The 20,100-nt window shown below is 49.4% G+C and overlaps 1 protein-coding gene across 1 annotated transcript in view; it reads left to right on the forward strand.

Moving 5' to 3' along the window:
• The window catches only part of DIS3L2 (DIS3 like 3'-5' exoribonuclease 2), a 200,003-nt gene that overhangs the window by 164,363 nt on the left and 15,540 nt on the right, over nucleotides 1–20,100 (forward strand). The gene's annotated exons all lie outside the window — the stretch shown is intronic.

The following is a 20,100-nucleotide window of genomic DNA, read 5'->3' on the forward strand; positions in this document are numbered from 1 at the left end:
CCCAAGTCAACAGGTGATGCATATCCTTCACCTGCCAAAGGGTAAGCATTGGAGTTGGCCAGGCAAGGCTGGTGAATTATTCTGTCAACGTATGCAGAGATAAACCAGTCCTCCTGGTTTTGGCATTGGTTCAGTGTTGGGTAAATTGTCCAGGAGAATAAGTCTGGAGGTTGACCTTTAAAACTTAAAAAGATATGTAATCCTTCCTGCCTAAGGCATGAGTTTGGTTTTCTGTATGCCACAACCAAAGGCTGCTGGGACATATGCTGCAAAATAGCCTTTGTCACTTGAGACTTTGAGGAGCCAAAGACCCTTTGGCCATTTCTAGGTGAGGAAGAAGGGCTCTTGCAAAAGGCTCTGCCCAGGTACTACTTAGCTGCTTTTCTTGACACAGACCTGCCTCCTCCTGCCACACTGCTGCTTAATAACAGGTTTCCAATCCGTCAGTGCTGTAGAAATAGTAACTGCCAACTCCTTGGAGTGTCGGTGCCGTGTGGGGGCTGCAAGTGGAAAAGGTGATCAAGGAAACCTGCCTTTCCCCTGAGCAAGCAGATGGGATTTGAAGATGACCTGACCCCTTCCAAATGAACGTTTGAGGCTTTCTTTGGTGTCCTACACAATATCCCACATCGACTAGCAGATTTCTCTCTAAGTCCTCATGGGGTTACCAGAACAGTCAGTGTGTGCTCCCACCCTCAAGGGAGAGGAAGGACTGGGCTCTTAAACCCATCTGAGTGCGCGATCTCCGTACTCTCCCTGGGTTGAATCAGGGGAGTTCGTTGTCTTACCTGTTTCAGAGTGTTCACTTGGGGAGGAGCTGTAAAACCTCCTTGTGTCAGTGTTAGATGTCTGGGTATTCGGTGGCAGTCAAGTAGGTGAGAAAATCACCTGCAATTGTAGTTGAGTCAGAGATGCTGTCTCCATGTATCATCCCTGGAGATCTGTTTTCATATCTTTATTGCTTAACAATATGTTTTGAAGCCCTCAGCAGCATTTCAGCACGGTTTCCCTGGCCTATATATGTCTGACTAATGCCAAAGGCAGTGAGCTATATCTGGACTAGAATTACTAACCTATGGACCTGAGTTTTCTTAGTAGCCCTGAATCAGACGAGTCTCTGATTAGCCCTTAGGTACATGGGAGAGGACAGGTCTGACATGGGAAAGAGTGAATAATCCTCCTTCCACAAGAAGCACCTCTCAATTTCACCTTGAACCCAAGTCGCTGGATTGATTATGTGTCCAGGAAGGCCCTCTCCTGAGCTGAGATCTGGCTAGAAAATCTCCAGACCCCCTAGCCATCCCTCTCCGAGCAGGATTTCTAGGCATACTTTTTCATAACAAATATGGAAAAGGAGTCCTTGTTTTGGCTTAGTCTCTGTCCTTGAATGTATAGTCATGGTACAGAGCAACTTCTCTGCCGGGTATAGGTTTTGCTGTCCACTCTGTGATGTTACAAGCAGGGAGCACTGGCACGGGCGGGCAAGTGCATGTGCCACCTTCTTTTGCTTTGTTAGGGTGTACTTTAGGTACAAACTAACGGTGGAAAGTTGTATGCAGTGGCAGGCAGTGGAGTAAGACCAAAGATGATGAAGGGGATGCTGAGTACTCAGAGCATGTGTTGTGCTGGCGGTGATGAAGGGTGCTCTGCTTGGAGATAGACCTTCCAGTCCTGCTCACCAACCTGCTGTTTGATCTGTGCTTTCTGCCTGGAGAGAGCGAGGTCTTTCAGTTTGCCATGGGCAGGACCTTTACGGTCTGTTCAGCACTAAGTACCTTCGTTCCCCAGGGGATCGGCAATGTAAGCTGGAGTAACCGGGTGGATTTTCAGCCAGCTGGGATTGCTCTCTCATAAAGAGCTACTGGCTGAAAGCTGAAGCATTCAGACTAGAAATAAAGCACGCATTTGAAAGGCAAGAGAGATTAACCACTGGCAACATGTCCCAAGAGAAGGCCAGGGAATTCTCCATCTCTCAAGGACAAGCGCATTTCTGGAAGGTGTTTTAGACCCTACAAGTCAGTGGATTTAACGGAGCAGTAGCTACCTGAAGCCCTCCAGGCACAGGAGGTCAGCTGCTGGAATAATCCTCCCAGTCTTAAATTCCTGGCACATTGCTCTGTGTTAATGTAAAGGATCAGCTTTGCATTGACACCGCCCACTTCTTTGCAAAGCTAGGTTTTGCCAGCTGCTGGGTCTGGAAGAACAGGGCATTTGCTTTGAGTCCTGCCACATCTCCATGTACTCTGCTGAGCTGGGCATTCAGTGCTTGAAATTATGTCCTTGCAAGTCAGAAGGTGAGAGAGGAAGCATCTCTCCTTACCCCCTCCTAAGCAGCAATGGTGAGCAGTTCTGCTACTGCCGTGCTTTGCTCTAGGTCTTGCTTCTTTTTCAACTGTTTTTCCACAGTTCAGAGCAGCTAAATCAGTCTGACAACGGACTCTGTTCCCTCCACACCTCCCTGCTCCTTCTCCATCAAAAAAAGGAGCTTCGAATCACAAGCACATTTTGTGTGCTCAGCTCCCCACAGTGTCAAGGTCAACCTGGGTGGGGTTCCTGTTACAGCTTAGCACTTTCACCTCTTTCAATTTGCCATGCATTAGTCGATCTGGAGCCTAATGGATTTGTAACCTGGCTTTGCCTGTATCATCTGAGATGTTCCCAGCAATGTAAGAGGATTTGGGCACAACTTCCTTTCAAGTTAATGGAAAGATCTTGCTTGGAAAGAACCTGCTTGAGGACCTGAGTGTACTTTGCATTAATGTTTCCATTAATTTTTATGGGAGATGGTTCCAAATTCCTCAGATCAGCTTTGAACATCTTAAATTTTGTGTCTTTCACTTGCCTTCATTTAAAATGGGGCTGATGAGCAGAAGCACCCTTAAATGAGCAGCATCATTATTGGCCAAGATGTCCTGCAAGTTTTCTGCCTCCGTTGATCTTTCTGGAAATGTCCTGTTTTCTGGTGACTCCACTGGACCCCTCACCAGGTCACCACACGCAAGGCAGGAGGTCCAGGGTCAGCTCCCAACTCAGAGGCTGTCCCTTACGTGGTCTCTGGCAAGTCATGTCATCTGTCTCTGCTCCACCGCCATCTGTAAAGCAGAAAAGAGCAAGAGTCCTCTGGGACTTTTTTAATTAGCATTTATAAAGCACTTTGTGATCATCAAACAGGAGGGAATAGAGGAAAGCGGACTTTTATCGTTTCCACTCAAGTCTCAGTTACTGCAAAGAGGGGTGGTTCAGCTCTGCTGCCTTGGGCGCGATTACCTGCCACACTTCATTTGGCTGGTACGGGCAGGCCTGCCTGCCCGCAAGCAGTGCAGGGCCCAGCCTGGGTTTTAACCTGGGTAAGGTCTTGTGTGGCTTTATTGCTTCTGTGGGGCTGTGCTACTCTTGGCACTGGTCTCGTGAGCTGAGCAACTCGGTGTCCCCCGCTTCCCGTCCTTCTCTCCTTGCTCTCTGCCTTCCTGCTCGTCTGTTAACTTTGACGCTTGAACACAGCAGTGATTAACTGTTACTGAGTATCTCTCGCTGATCAGATTGCTGCTCACTCCTGCCTTGTTCAGCAGAGGTCTTGCCTTCTTCTGGGCTGCTGGTAGGTATTTCTTTCCATCTCCAACTGAGCTGAGCAGAGACCGACATGCTGACTGCTCATCACCTCCCCCTGGTGAAAGCCAGCCCTGGCAGAGCTCTTGTATGTGTTGCATCCCTGGCATAACTGCATTTGGCTCAGACAGTCCAGGTTGAAAAGCTTGATTTAGTAAAAGAGTTGATGCAAACCCTACTCATCTCAACATAATCAGGTTAGCGAGCAGCTACACATGCAATTGTCCTGGCAGATAAGAAAGGCCACACTGGCTTGTCCCCACTGGAAGTACCCCTGGGAAGGACTTTGTGGTCAAATAGGACCTAGGGAGGTGGGGAGGCAGCTCTGTTGCAGTAAAACAGGGCACCTGTTGGAGAAGTCATCTTATTAATGAGGTTTTCATGCTTTATTTATGCTCAGTGGTCATTTGCAGTCTCGCTGCCAGACAAGCACTGTCTGGTGCGGTGCCACTTGCCTGGCGACATGGGGATGGGCACAAGTGTCCAGGTTACAGGGGAGCAGGCAGGGTCCACCATATTCAAACAGATCTGGTGTAACTTGTTTGCAGCGTAAAGCAGGAGAGGCTGGGAGCAGGCTGCCTGTGCTCGCGCGCTCGCTCCCAGCTGGGCCAGCCCGGAGTCAGTTCCAGCCCCCAACAATTAGCGAGACAGACTGAATCTAGATTGATCTGTCAACTTGCGCAGAGTGAGCCGATTCCAGCAAGAAATTCTCCTTTCCCTCTGCCTCCGTGTTAAAAGGAAGGAGAGCTTGTCAAATTTCTGGATAAATGGGAGGTACAGGGCAAGGTAGAAATAAATGTCATGCTAATGCGTAGGAAGAATCATTAGGACAGAAAGGCATCATCCATGCGGCCAGGCTGCAGCTGATCTGCATTGCTGTGTTGAAACTCTGCCTTGTGGTACAGCTACTGCAAAAGGCAGAATTCAACAAGGGCTCTGCTATTTATTGCACATTTGCAGCATGCTGCAGGGGAGTGCAGAGAGGCAGAATCTGGCTCAGAGCAAGAGTCTTCAGCACCGATAACAGCCTGGACCAGTGTAGTGATGTTGGCTGCAGGGAATTCATAGGAATTGCCTCCTGGTGCAGTTATTTGACAGATGCACTTGGGTCACTCAGATCTTCACAGTCCCTATCCCCATCAAGAGAAAACTGAGGTCACAGGACAGCGGAGGAGAAGGGACATGTTGCTTCAGTGAATGCACAGGAGCAGGAGTATGGTGCTAAGCTAAGCTGAGGTTTATGGGACTCTTTGGGGATGAGTTTTTGGGAGGGTGAATGGGACAGTGAGGAGCAGGGGATCAGTCCCTGCTAGAAGCCAGCAGAGGAAGATCGAACATCTGCTTTGTGCTGTGTGTCATACAAGCCATTCCCAGGCTCCACAGCCAAAATATGATGACACATTAACAGGAACACTTAACTGAATGAGTGCTGGCCTGCCCTCTCTCCCAGCCGCATCTTCATGCTGTACTGTGATCAACAAGGACAGCAAAGAAACCGGAAAATTGGGCAGGGTATTTTCAAGGAGGGTAGTTAACCCTGAAGGGTGCAGTGCTCTGATTCACGGCACGGCTCCACAAGTTGTTCTGCCCACACAGCCAAGGGGGGCGAACCTTTGCAATGAAGGGATCTCTCTGTTGCACCTGGAGTGCTCAATTTTTCAAGGACACTGTAGAAAGCAGCCTGAGGAGTAAGACAGAGCACAACAGCCAAACCAGTTTGGCTTTGCACCACTGCAGCATGCAGGCCTGGAGAAAACAACCTGCAAGCTGACTGGCTGCTCCAGAAAGCAGAGAGAGACGAAGGATGCTTGTCCTGAGATCCATGGTAGGTGCAGCCATCTCCGAGCTCCCAAAAGTACAAAGGGATGCTCTCTTAGCTGGCAGAGCGGTGTGGCTTTGTGCATGTTTATCCAGGGCTTTCGCCTGCACGGTGCCAGCGCGAGAGCCACTGCTTGTAGTTGACAGCTCAGCTATTGTTGGAAAGTATGATTTAATAGCAAGACTTGATTACAACATGCAAATGTAGCTGCTGGGGGACTATCTCAGAGGTTTGTGGAGATTAGCTGTTAAATTGGCCAGTGCAAAAACATTATTAAGCAGAGAACATAATTACTCATCTTGTGCTTCTGTAGCGTATAGGAGACAGATTTGTTTAAAAGCCAGCAAGTCCTATATAGAGAAAAGACTTGTGTAAATGCCACATCATGTACTACTGTATGTTGCAGCATATTTTATTAGAGAAGCAATACTTAATAACAACATTTGGGAACTTGTGGAAGGAATCCATTATATTATTCTGCATCATAAAAGCAAACCTAATGCCTAGTCTGTGTGAAGGCTGTGCAGATATTGAAACATCTCCTTTCAGTGGTGGTTGATTGCTTTTATGGAGATTATATCATATGGATATAAACAAATCCGGCACTTGATATGAAATCTGGGAGCAGGGTTTTAGACTCACGCATCTATCTTCTATCTGTGCGCGTTCCCTCTGAAATGCATCAAGGTTCCCATTAACACCTTAAATGTGGAAAGTAGGATTAAAGTGAGACTGTCAGCACATACGAAATGAACATCTAGGCGTGTGCTTGCTGTTATGTAGACTACCCTAGTCCTAGGGTGGTCTATGGAGTTGCTAGAATAAAAAGCTCGTGTGTGTGCGAGGATGCGGGGGAAGGATCGAGGTGTGGGGAGCTTGTTAGTGCTGCAGACCTGGTTTTCGGAGCAGGCTGTGGTTCAGGGGTTTCCTCCTGCCCTGTGGCTCCCAATAGCACAGGGTGGGCTTGCAGGGAGTGGTGCAGTGGCAGCTAGAGGACTGAAGTCAGATGTAAAAGTGTATTTGGCTAGTCAAAGCCCCAGGCAATTTCAGGAAAATCTTCTTTAACAGAGGAGTCAGGAGGGCAGAATTAGAGGAACAGCTTGTTCGTAACAGAGCGTAGTTCCTGCAGTCACAAGTGCTGGCAGGGGAGCAGGGTGATGCTGGCAGGGCGAACCTGCTGTGTCGCGGCGGCTGCTGCTCACCCCTGATTCTCGTCACTGGACGCTTCCCCTCCAGCATCTCGGCCCCCCCCAACAGATGGTCTGCTGAGGCTTCGCTTGTCTAAGCAGCAAGAAGTATCCTCCCAAGCCTAAGTGGGGGAGATAAAGGCTTCAAGGGTTTTTGATGGGAAGCTCCTCGCCGTCCTTTTGTTGCAGCTCAAGAGCATTTGTACACCAGTAATTGCTCCCCAGGCTGGTTCCTGTGTGACTCAGAGCTGAATGCGGAGCTGCTGATGGCTGCTGCTGTGTGAACCTCAGCATCCTGGCACAGTATGTCCCAGTCACTCTAAATTTGAATTTGCAGCCAGTCCTGCTCCCTCCTTTAGGACATGTCTGCGCACAGGCAGGCACACCGCCTTGCTCCTTACCTGCTGTATACTGGTAAATTTGCCACGGTTGGAGCCATCAGCTGTTTCAGGCAGTGAAGGTGGGGAAACGACTGCCTTGCTTGTGGCTGGGCTTGTTTTTGGCTCAGAGCCACGAAGCACCTGAACCCTGAGACAGCTGCTCACCAGCATCTCCTGGTGTGACTGCGCGGCAGCTGGGAAGCGGTCTGGCTGCGTCCAGCAGCAGCATCTCCCTCCTTTCGTTATTCAGTGCCAAAGGGTAATCCTAAAAATACCTGTGAGTGGCTTGCAAGCCACGAGTGTCAGAGGGGGCAGCTCTGCAAAGGCCTTGTGTCACCGGGGAAGGGAGAATGACGCATCTTGTCATCACTGAGCATGAAGGGATGGTACCTGCAGCCGGGCGCTGGGAGTGGGTGGGAGCAGGGGCTGGGTCTCAGCAGGGAAGACCAGCTAATGGTGGATCAGCCCTGTCGGCAGCAGAGCAGGAAGGGACACAGGGCGGCGTGGGCTGAAATGCTGAGCTAGGGCATGCTTAGTCCCTGCACAGGCACATCTCAGTTATGGCTATTTTTTTGTAATGATCTTTGATAGTTTCTAATGAAGCCAAGCAGTGGGAGGAACCACATAGCAATATTTCATAATAATTTTGCCCCAATTATATGAGGGCTGTGTGTATTCAAGCTGTCTGTGTCTTCCTAAACACCACATGCACACTTTCAAGCTGCATGTCCAATGATCAGTACTGATAAATGCAATAAACTTCACGTGGTGATAGACTTACAGCAGGAGTCTCTGAAGTGATGTATTTCTCTGTTAAGCTCCGTTTTTTGTGTGTGTACGGCTTGGTTGTACAACAGATCTGTCTGTTAAATAGCTGTTAACCTGTTCTCAGAATCTGGAGTGCAAGAAGTCGTTTGTGTGATCCTCTTCTCTGGCAGTAGTGGTGCTGCCTATGGGAGATGCCCTTAGCTGCAAACTAAGGTACTATAGGAAGAGTTGCAGTAGCTCTTGCTTCCATGAATGACAGAGTTTTACTGCATTGAGCTGAATAGCACAATTTGAGGCAGGACCTGCTCCTAACTGGTCCTAAGAGTTTTCCACTGCTGCTCTGAAACCCTGGGCTGGAATAAGGCTGTGATAATTAATGGAGGTTAAAGTGCTCCTTCTGCCTGTGAGCTGGTTGGAAATGGAAAAGAAGAACCTGTCACAATTGTGACTGGCTCTAAACTGCTGTCAGGCTCTCCTCCTTCCCTTCCCCTGCCCCAAGTGGAAAATTGTATTGGAAAGCAGCAGTTAGAGCACTTAAATCTTTCCACAGTTCATTTCAAGCTCCCTTTTTTCTTCCCAGCCATTCCCAGGCCAGTTCGGGGCGCGGATGGGAGACTGCGTCTCTGGCTGAAACTTGCAGGATGTTAAATAACAATGGGAGAGTGGCTTTCAAATAGGGTATAATGTGCCTGGATTGCACGTACCATAAGCTGTATTTCCCATGCCTTGACATTCAGCCCATCCATGCATCGCTCCTGAACTGCTTGCTTTCCATATGGGATCTATCTCAGTGTGTTATGGAGCAAGCTCAGGCTGAAATGGGGTTGGTACCGCTCCTGCTGCGGAGGGACACGCTCCCACGAGCATTCACAGAAGTTGCTGGTGTCTGTCTGTCCAGACAGCAGTAAGTGAGCACATGAAATGTGAGCAATAACAGAAGCTGTTGTACCCCCTGTGGTGGGTTACCAGGTTCGCGTAATCCCTGCCCTTTCCTGGGGACTTGGATTGTCTGTTTTAACTAACATGTGTGTCCCCTTTCTCTTAACACCTCTTGACACAGTCACGTTGCTGCTGCAGGCAGTGGTTCTGAGTGGTTTTGTCCCCTGCTGAAACTGGTCAGTGAAGGGCATTTGATGGAGCTTCACTGGCCTTCTCCCTGTCTGTCCAGCTTTAACAGGTTGATCAGCTGGAGGAAGCTCCCAAAGCTTCTACTCTGATGCTATTGAATCTACCCTTGGTAGAGGGCTGGGCAGCTATTTTGGTGTCAGACTCCAGGAAAGACATGGCACTGCATTTGCCTTCCCCAAGTGACCTCGATATGTTCCCACCTGTGTGACCAGAGCGTCAGGGACCTACTGGGAGGCAGTAGTCATCATGGCCGCTTGCTCTTCTCCCATCCCACAGTATTTTCTGAGCTTGGGAAGGACAAGGGAGCTCTCTGCTTAGTCTGAGCTTGGAAGTTGCAGTGCACCCCAGCCACATGGGCTGTTGAAAGAGACTGGCATTCTCAGATTTGCAAATGGTTGACCCAGCATGTAGATCTGGTGGTCGAACAGAGGTCTGGGACCCAAGTCATTCATATTTGACTGCCAAGTATGAAGGCATGACAAACTGGATTGCCCCGAAGGAATATGGCTTGTTGGGGTCCAACCACCATAAGAGGTCCAACCACTGAGGTCCTTCTGTGCCAGGGCTGGAGCCACAGTTGCACTTCCAACAGCAGGGTCCTTGCAGGTGGTGACTTGTCCTGGTGATGCCCAGTGTGGACTGACAGATTCGGGCACTGGGAAATGGGATGGGCATTGGCATCCAATCCAGGATGGTGATTTAGAAACAAAAGGCAGATTTAATGTTGTGCTTCCTTCTTGTAAATGTACAGAGCTACCCTGTTCATTCAAGGGTTAAGCAGTCTGAGAGATGCAGCATCCAGAGCCAGGTATCTGTCAGGCCTGGTCTGGAGGCTCACCAAAACATGAGGATATATGGTTTTATTTCTGTTTTGTCATTTGGAGATTACTACTCAATGTCTGTAGGACAAGAAAGCTCCAGGGCATCTTAGGATATGCCCCGTGCTCCAAGAGAGGTTGTTGTTTTGGCTTTGCAACACTCATATGCAAAGGCAAGAACTGATGCCTGAAATGCTCCTTTTCCAAAGATTAAAAGGCACTGCCAAGGCTCTGCAAGATGACAGTGTTGCAAATCTTACCATGATCCAGTGCTGAGATCTGTTGGTTTCAGCAGCACCAATGTGCTGACAGATCTGTGTGTCTGCTTTTTGGTGATGGTAGATTTTTTCAGGAGGTTGGTCTGTGCTGCTGAACTCTGGTTGTAGCTCCCAGTTCAGAGCCTGGAAGGTAACATTGCAAGACTTCTTCTTCTTCACACCTGGGTCTTCGTTTTAACCAAACTTTCCTTGATCTAGTAAAACCCTGGCCCAAAGGAGCAGTTTCAGGGTATCATGGTGGATTTAGCTTTGGTTCCTCTGCTCTTAGATGCAGCTGAGGGACCCATAAAAGTCAGTGGAGGAACAGAGCAGGACTAACCAGATTAGCTCACTGGCTGTGACAGCCAGGGACTGAGACATTTGCTACCTTCACCCAGCAGTGTGTGAGGTTTTGCAGACCTCAGTGTGAACAGAGCTTGTTGTCTCTTTTATACGATCTCAGCAGAGGGACTATGATGTGAAACAAAGTCCTTTCTTACTAATCCAGCTCTGGAGAGTCATCATATCCATCTCTGGGCTTTAGGGATATGATTCTTCCTTGCTTACAGCAATAGGTCCCATGCCACCCATCCTTACCTGTTATGGTCTCATTGAAACGACCTCATCTATCTTCATCTGTCCGTCTGTCTGTAAGTAGCTCCAGCTGGAGACAAACAGCCCTCTGTCACCACAACTGTGTGCCCTCCTCTCTGACAGCAAGTGTGCCGTTCAACACCCGCTCCCATGCCGCTTGGGTTTCTCCATTGTGTGCCCAACTCTGATGGGATGTTTAGCCATTTCTTCTCGATCCCATTGCATAAATGAGGCTAATTTCAGCCTGCCGTGATGTGTGGGCTCGCTGGGGGGAGTGTGTGGGAACATGACTATAAATCCAGAACTGAACATTTTCTTGTAATGGACGGGGTGGTGAAATTGCATTGCTGCCTTTAACCTCAAGCTGTCCTTAGACCAAGCCAGACTTCACAACCCCTACGCCAGTAAATCAAATAGCTTTTGAATCGATGCGCATAAAAGTCAAGAGAGAGAAGTTACAGATGGAAAAGACCTGTTGTACCTTGAGTCTGTCCCGCTGCAGAGGGGGTAAGGCACTCTCAGGAATTTACGGTGTAGCTCCAAGCCTGCCCGCTGAGGCCAGGCAGGGTGAGAGTCATGCCTGGGGGAGACGTGGGATGGGGGGAGACTGCCTAAATTTCCTGCAGCTTTTCCATCCTGCTCATCTCTTTGCATTTCATTCCCTTGGCTTTATTTTTGGGAAAGAAAGCTGTTGTTGATTGTATATTCAGTAAACCTGATATGTTCGTTCTCCTGCTCATTGTTTTTCACTCAGGGCTATGCCTGACTTTTCTTTAGAAGCATGTTTTTCTCACCTAATATTTAGTTTAAGATTGTAGGAGCTGGGTATAAAACCTTCTGGGACGTTTTAATCTGCCAAGAGGCTGCCTGAAAACAGAAGTTATGCAGAGTATTTCAGTGGTCCCTATTTAGAAAACATCACCCCCGAATGCTGTGTTGCCCATTTCCCTTTCATCCCCTTGCCAACTTTTATTGGTTGTTTTAACCCCGATCTGCTGTCCATGTCCCCCATACCGTGCTCCCCTCCCCCTAGGGTTTCCATGTCTTTGAAAGTCCTGGTAACCAGAAGGTTCATGTGTTGTGCTTCACAATCATTTCAGACCAAGAATAATACAGCCAGAGCCAGCTGGATCCCTCACTCTGTATTGATACAACTATTCCCCTTAACCTGCCCACACTCCGCGCTACAACTGCAAATCTGAGGCTGAACTGGAGTGGTGATGGACAGCATTGTGAGCCCTGCTCCACAGCCACAGCCCTGCCTGGAAAGCACCCCCAGCAGAGCGTCCCACAACCAGGGAGCAGCTGCACTTGGGTGTTGTCCACTGGGGACCTTGCTAGGTTGAATGTGTTTTCCTGACACGGATCTTCTCAGAACCAGTGGTCCTGGTGGTTGCTCTAATTCCCTTGATCTGCAGCCAGTTTCTCCTGAGCAATCCTCCTCCGGCAAGGCCCTTGCTAAAAGCTGGCCCGTCCGGGTGATTGCTCCTCCTGGAGGTCTCCTCCTGTGAGCCTAAACAACACTTATGAGCGTGGTTAAGGACTGGAAAGGGACCCGGAGGGGCTGTGAGATAGTTGACATTGGAGATTGCTAGAACTCAACTGGAAGAGGCCAACCAATCCAATTTCAAAGTTATCCTGCATTGAGCAGGAGGTTGGACCAGAGACCTGCAGCAAAAGAGGGCATTACTTAGCAAGTTACTGCCTGGCTTTCACTTCATGAACATCAGGGGGTACATGTTGGGTTGTTGTGCCACCACTGCCTTTGGCTGCCAGATTATTTAGATTACTTTCCATGGTTTTGGTCTTTTAAGCTTTTTTGGCTAGCTTTTATTGTTCATCTCTTCATGAGCTTCTGCAGGCTCCTGCTTGTTTGTCCCTGGGTCACATCCTGGTTGGTAGATGGATGTTCTCCCCAGTCGTTGGCCATCTCAGAGTAAGCTTCTAGTCTGGGATGTTCATCCTTTCTTTATTTCCCCCTTGTCCATCCCATCAGTTTGTCTCCTGCTTTGGGAGTAATCAACTCTTCAATGCCAGGTAAGCTGGGAAAAACCAAAGCCAAAGACTGAAGGTAGAAATGCACACGGGGTGTGAATGTCTCCTCAGCGGGAACGTCTGGGAGAGCATGGTGGGGAACGTGGTACAGGAGGACTGGTTCTAGCAGTCTGTGACTCCCTACGGCACTATCAGTTCTCTGGGTGATTAACTGTTTGTTTCTCCCTTACTGAAAACTTGTCTTAGATTAAACCACCGTAACAGAAAGCTCAGGTTCTGGAGTGATCCCAAGTGTAGGTTAATATTTACAAGCTATCAGCTTTAGGTTTTATCTCCAGCCCTTGCTAGCACAGAGTCAAAATCCTTTTAAAAATCCCTTTTGATCTTTCTGGTTCATGACATGGCTCTAGTCAGACACCTTCCATATGAAACTGGCAAATGTCTTAATGGAAATGTAAGTTTTTCTCATCCTTTCAGGGACTAGTAACAAATGAGGAGCGCCCTACGTACAAGGGGTCATGGCTTTATAATGGAGCAGAAGTGATGGACAGTATCTCTGCAGGATATTCATGCTAGGAAATGTCAGAATGTTATTTCTGCCTCAATGGCTTAAGGTCATCTGTTTACCTAATGGACTTACATTTGCATTTTGCAGGTGTTGTGTTAATATTAATGTGTTGTCTGAATTGTTAATATTCCTTCATTTCAATGTTACATTAACGAAGGCTGCAGGGGATGGAAAAAAGACCTGACTAATTAATTAAATGGGCAAAAAGCATCTTTAACTTTCCGTCGTGCTGCCCTTTGCTTCCACCTAATGGGTCTTGGCATTTCTGGTCAGCAGCCATGTAACACTGCTGTATGGAGCACTCAGTGACAGACTTGCTAATTTTTCTGACCCATAAATCACTCACGTAAACTTTTAACAGTGAGGAAAAGTGCCTTTCATTCCTGCTTCCTCCTTTCAGTGGGAAATGCAGCCTGATAACAGGCGGTTCTGGCCTGATGTGTGGGGCTGGAGAGTCCCGTCAGGAGAGGGGCTGTCTGCATTTCTTCAGGAATTCCTTCCATTCCCCTCTTAGCCAGACTCTGGATGACATTAATATTATGTGTCCATGAGAGTATTCTTGTCATAAGCTCTGCTTTCTTTGGAGACAGTGGCATATCAGGCTGTATGTCTCAGGAATGTGGACTGCTAGTCCTGCTTTGGGTGCTGGCTGGGGGGTATCTCCCCTCTCCTGTGCACTGTCCCAGACCCAGCTTGGCTCTGGGCTCTTCTGCCCACCGGCAATTCCCATGGGCCGGAGAAAACTGTCTCGGGTCCCTGCTCTGGCCCTGGGCAGCACACCTGCTCAGGAGCATCCTAATGCATTCCCGAAAGTAAGGCTTGCCAGCCCAGGCAGTGATTGCCCCCATGAGACACGTTAGCTGAACACAGCATTGAGTTGTGTGCATTAGTGGTCACTGCTTATCCCTCCCCTGCGGCTCTGCGGAGAGGGAGCAGGGCCCTGGCCATTGTAGCTCCCTCTGAGAGGCGAGATCTCAGTGAACTGGTAGCTCCCTGGAAAGACAAACCGGATCTGATACAGATCCATGGGGAACCAGGCTGGGATTCCCAGCCACACAGCTCCTGAAGCTAAACGCAGGGATTGCAAACCCTTTCCAGTGCTGCCGTCATCTTCCCCACAGAGAAATGCTTAGGCAGGGCAAAAGGGTTGTGTTTTAAAGGAGGACTTTTGAACAGCGCCATCACTTTGATGCTGACATCCAGCATGAGTGGGGAGGTCTGTACAGCAGTGGCAGCACTGGAGGCATTTCTAGGAGGGGGTAGATGTGGGGCTGTGTGCCCACGCTGGGCAAACAGCACTCTGCGGGGTTCTTTGGGGCCCATGGAAAAAGGGGTTTCTTGACTCAGGACGGCCATTCCTGGAGAGAGATCTTCCTCTGTCTGAGATGCTGAGGGTGAAGTCCTCTGCCCTGGGCTCAAAAATGTGATAGTTGTGAGAAAATTGTGAAGAACGGTGGAGCTGGGACCAAGGGAGCCTGCTGAAGTTGTGCTTGCATGTCCTGTGTGGCCCAGCACGTGGGTGCAGGTCTAAGCTTTCATCCCTGGCCCGTGACAGCTGAAGACACTGTTTTGCACAGAGGGGCACTTCAGCTTCATGCCAGGAGTCTGAAGGTTGTCGCCAATTTGCATGAAAAGGAGCAGACTGCAGTCATATTAACATTTAATGAAGAGGTGCAGCCCGCAGAGACTGCATCCTCTGCAACGCTCGCTCTTCAGTTTGATGACGTTTTCTTTGCCACTTGGATCAAGACGGGATGGAGGGTGGTGGGACAGACAGGCGTTGCCTTTATCCCTTCCATACAAACCACAGATGAAGTTGAGGAGCTCCAGGCTGCGTGGGGAGTATTTGCCATCCATGCAGCCGAGCACCAAGAGCTGCTGGAGGCCCCGTGACTGACTTGTGCTGTCTTCGGCACCCTGACGTCTGGCCTGACGTCGTGCTGCCAGATTAAGTCAGCTCTTTTATGTAACGGGGCTGCAAAGTGCTGTCGATATTTTCAAAGGAACTTAGGCAAATGGTTGAGGTTTTTCTAGCGGTCTAAATCCCTGTGTGCAAAGCCAGTACATCAGGCTTTAAGCAATTAATTCCTAATCATGCTGAATGCCTTCAGTAGCCCAGCTTTAGTACTGAGAGCTTAAAATGGTTTTCCACCATACCGCAGTTAATTTGGATAAAGCAAAGAGAGTGGTCTCCTGGCATTTCCAGCCTCAAGGTGTGAGAGTGGCCAGTAAGTGACATTTGTATTCAGAAACCCTCCCATGCATTTGTGTTGTAGGCATCTATTACCAGGAAGGCACCATAGCTAATAAAAAGGGCATTCATTATACCCCGGAAAGGGAGTTCATTAGAGGGAAAAGCCATTCTAGCTTAGTAAGAAATGAATCTAAAACTGCCTCAGAGCTGCTATTCTCATCAAGTTTCAATGTTAACAGTTTTAACCAAGAGCTAATTGAGCAATCTCAGAAAGTGGAGTAATTCCATTATTCAGCTCTGCTTTGTTCAAGGCTACCGCTAGCTGCGAAAGGAGCACAAATGACTTTCATCAAGCCAGGAACCACCAGCATTCTTGCCTTTTACTACTTTTTCTTTCAAAAAAACAGTAGGGCTTTTGGGCTTTTGGCAAGTGTCGTTGGCAAAGGGAGCTCCACACCAACATTGCAACGCTCATATATAACACTGCGGTCCAATTTTTTGGATAATAGGGGATTTGATTTTCGTAACTCTTCAAGCAGCAGTGCTGTTTTGGAGTGCGTGGCTGAAGATGCTCCTGTTCGCTGGATAGGCAGAGTGTCACCAGGAAGACAGTACACCGTTCTTGCAGGATTTTGCATGGAAAAGAGCCATCGCAAGCACCGGTCCAGCTACTCGCCAAAGACCATTCTGTCATTGGCTGCGCTCTCAGGAGATGTGGGATTAGCTCATGTTGCTTTTAGAAGAGCTTTTATAGAAACCTCTCAAGTTCCTTTGCTTCATGGAAGAGCTGTAATCAAAAATAAACGTACATGATTTAAAGAAAAGAAGAAAAAGTCATACCCCATCCAGCGTCTTTGGACTTCACGCTTTGGAGAGAGTTTGTTGGTTAAACTGTGGTGCTGTTTCTTTACCATTTTCCTTCAGCTGATACTGCTGCTGCTGTTGGATGTGCACAGGACTGTTTGCAGCCTTTTGTGGAAGGTGACTTTCTCTTGGTGAATGCAGCAGGATTTAGAGTCCTATTCCCAAGAGGTGGCTGTAGATCTCTTGTTTGTTATGAGATTGCACTGCGGTGATAATCCCCTTCAAGCCAGCAGAGAGCAAGGGCTGTCAGCGATGTACTGCCCTTAGAAGGGGACATATATCCATTAGTGTCTTTAGAGCCCTCTCAGACACACCCAAACAGATGAGGGCTTCCTTTTCTCAGCACTAGCCTCTCATGCCACTGTTTGCTTCAAACACAAACCAAGTGTGATGCCTTCAAAGCTCTTCTGTCTTATCCCTATTGGGATCCAGCATGGAGCTGGACACCTGAGTCAGACACATAGCTATAGGTTGAGAAACCAGAGGCCTTGACTGCTGGTTGAAGCACAAACCCATGCTGAGCCGGGATAGTAAACCCATCTGGAGACGGAAAGCAGTTTGAACAGCAAAAGCCTTGTTCCCTGTGCAGGAGGGAGCAAGTGCTGTGATGGGGAGACAAGATGGAGAAGAGCAGATGGGATTTTGTAATGGGATAGGGGAAAGAAGTTTGGTAACCTTTGCAGAAATGATTTGGTCACATTTGGCTCAAGTCTGAGATGCTGGAAAGATGCTGGGATTTGCCTGGTGGCAGCTCACCCAACCAGATGGACCACCATTGGAAGGGGGCTCAGACTCCAGCTCAGGATGGTTCAGCTCCGTGCCTTTGGGAGCAGGTTTCCACAATGAGCTACACATGAAGAAAGGACCAACTTCTCCAGTCTGTCAAAAGCAAAAAAAACTCTGCCATGGGAGAGCTACATGGTGTTTTGGGTTTATCTCTGAGTCTACGCCTCAGCTATGAGAACACTTCCAACACCTGGATACACCCAGTGGTTACATCTTGCAGGAGGGGATGGAGGTGAAGAAGACAGTGTTGGGGAAGAGCTGTGCTCATCTGTTCAGCCCTACCTCACTGCCCTTTGCTCTGAAGCCTGCAGGTCTGTTACACTGGTGGAACAGCAGATGTTTTAATGTTGCTTTGCTTTAACCAAGCTGCCTGCCTCGTTCCTGCACTTACTGGATTGCAAACAAAGTACTCCTTGTCTCTCCCTTGCAGCGAAGCTTGCTTAGCTAATGTCATTTGTCAGGTTAATCAGGGAGAGTGGGCATTTCGATGGCTGCTGTATAGCCTGGCCGCATTGCCATGGAGACAAGCAGCCAAATAGGCATTTTACTTGCCCCGCTTTGCTCTGCAGAGATTTGGCATGAGAAACCAATATTTTATTTGCCGTCAACCAACCAACTTGCTGAGGATGCGAGTAGTTTTTCAAGGTTGCTATCAAGAGATTGGGAAGGGTCTAGCTAACATTTTACGGAGTAAATAGTAATGCTGCTACTAAAGCAATTCCAGGGTCTGAATGTGCAGCTCCTCTTCCTGCATCCACAGTTGCGTGGCTCTGGTAGGAGCTGTGTGAGAGGAGTTACAGCCCAGTAGCTTGGGTTCGGGGCTGTCATCGAGGTGTCATCAGTCCTCTTCAGCTGGATGGTTTCATAGGTGGCTATTTGCCTACGGGAGCCATGACCATCATTTAAGATACTTTGAAAAGCACCAAGTCCCTGTGTTCAAGAGCATCTCAGGAGCCTGAAAGCTCCCCGGCAGTTGGTGGGATTTAGGAGCCAGCATGCCTCAATCACGTTTGAAACTCAGAGGCGAGTGCTTTTGAAAACCGTACACTCCAGCTGACCTCTTGCATAAGGCAGGCTATAGAGTTTCACCCACTAACTCCTGCACCAAACTCATAACTCATAAGCAAAATCTGGGTATTGAAAGAGCCGGCAGAAGATGCTTAACGCATGTTACAGAGCTCGCAAGCCATCCCGCCCCTCCCTCTTCTCCTTCCTGCATGTGCATGTGTTAAATGATGCATTGAACAGGTTTGGAAACGCTCCCTCCTGCAGCCCCGGCGAGCAGGACAGCCGGGATCTGGAGGCACCTACGGGAGGGACAGCCACCTGCTAACCCCCAGCCCTCTCCACGGGACAGTGGAGGAAACCTCGCATCAGCACAGAAAGGGCAAAAGTTCAGATCAGATTGTTTATGGGATTTTATGGAGCCGGGAGCCAAGGATAGCTCAGCTAATCCAGAGGAAACTGTAGCAATGGCGTTAGAATGCATTTCACATGGGATTCATTCAGCGCGTGTTCAGATGGACCAGTCTTTCTGTCTCCATTTTTTTAGCCATGAAATATTTTTCTTTGCACTCCTGTCTGCCAGCCACACCGAGCCAAACTCCGAGCTAGGCTGTTTTAAGAAAAAAGGAAAAAAAAAACCAAACCCTCTTGTCGTTTGACCTGCCGACGAGTTAGCAGGGCTTCAGCATGGCTCCCAGGAATGCCAGTGCCAGGCGCAGGTCTGGCCCCTGGCTGCTGTCAGCCAGCCTCTGCTCCTGCCTGCCTCAGCGTCCATTGCTTTTTTCCAAGCCACAGCGTAGCGCTTGCTGAGTCGAAGCCCTGGTGAGGACGCTAGCTAAAAGTGCAGCTAAAAGGCCACGTGGGGAGGGCGGGAAGGCAGCAGCTTCGCTGTGCCTGCTGCTCCTCAGCACCTGAAGCCATGCCAGCTTCACGGGCTGTAGGAATGACGGCCAGGCGCAGGTCTGGCCCCTGGCTGCTGTCAGCCAGCCTCTGCTCCTGCCTGCCTCAGAGTCCATTGCTTTTTTCCAAGCCACAGCGTAGCGCTTGCTGAGTCGAAGCCCTGGTGAGGACGCTAGCTAAAAGTGCAGCTAAAAGGCCACGTGGGGAGGGCGGGAAGGCAGCAGCTTCGCTGTGCCTGCTGCTCCTCAGCACCTGAAGCCATGCCAGCTTCACGGGCTGTCCCAGTCCTCGTTCATCCTCCTGAGTCTCCAATGTCCCGTGCAGAGTCTCAGTGGTAGGCGAGCCAAACTCCGAGCTAGGCTGTTTTAAGAAAAAAGGAAAAAAAAAACCAAACCCTCTTGTCGTTTGACCTGCCGACGAGTTAGCAGGGCTTCAGCATGGCTCCCAGGAATGCCAGTGCCAGGCGCAGGTCTGGCCCCTGGCTGCTGTCAGCCAGCCTCTGCTCCTGCCTGCCTCAGCGTCCATTGCTTTTTTCCAAGCCACAGCGTAGCGCTTGCTGAGTCGAAGCCCTGGTGAGGACGCTAGCTAAAAGTGCAGCTAAAAGGCCACGTGGGGAGGGCGGGAAGGCAGCAGCTTCGCTGTGCCTGCTGCTCCTCAGCACCTGAAGCCATGCCAGCTTCACGGGCTGTCCCAGTCCTCGTTCATCCTCCTGAGTCTCCAATGTCCCGTGCAGAGTCTCAGTGTGAGCCCCACATGGGAATAAGATTTTCCTGTTAGGTACAGTGAGACCGCCACGTTAAGCTATTCGTTGCAGATCTTGGCTCCCTGCTTGTGTCCTGAGCCACAGACCCTGTTCCTCTGCAGAAGAGGTGACCTGGCTTAACTCAGGGTGCAGGTGCCAGCACCTTCACTGTCCTCAGCCCTTTCCCTCTGACCCTGGCAGGCTCTCACATGCTCTGGATTAGCCCAGCTGTGACCTGTCCCTTCTGGAAGCTGCTTTCCTCTCTTGCCCTCCCTGGGGACTAAATCTCGATGTTTGAAACAAACCTGTCTAGGAGTTAGCACAGAGCAGCCCCACACTGTTCACCCCTTTCATGCTTGCAGGGCTGCTGCAACAGGGTGCGTGTGGGGAGCAGCTCTGTGACCCCTGGGTGATCCAGAGCTGGGAAGGACCCTCCATCCCTGCAGGGTGTTTTGGCATCAACTTACAGGGCAGTGAGCCTTTCTGGGC

The sequence above is a fragment of the Aptenodytes forsteri genome, unplaced genomic scaffold (assembly GCF_000699145.1).
Source record: "Aptenodytes forsteri isolate BGI_AS27 unplaced genomic scaffold, ASM69914v1 Scaffold404, whole genome shotgun sequence".
Taxonomy (NCBI): Eukaryota; Metazoa; Chordata; class Aves; order Sphenisciformes; family Spheniscidae; genus Aptenodytes; species Aptenodytes forsteri.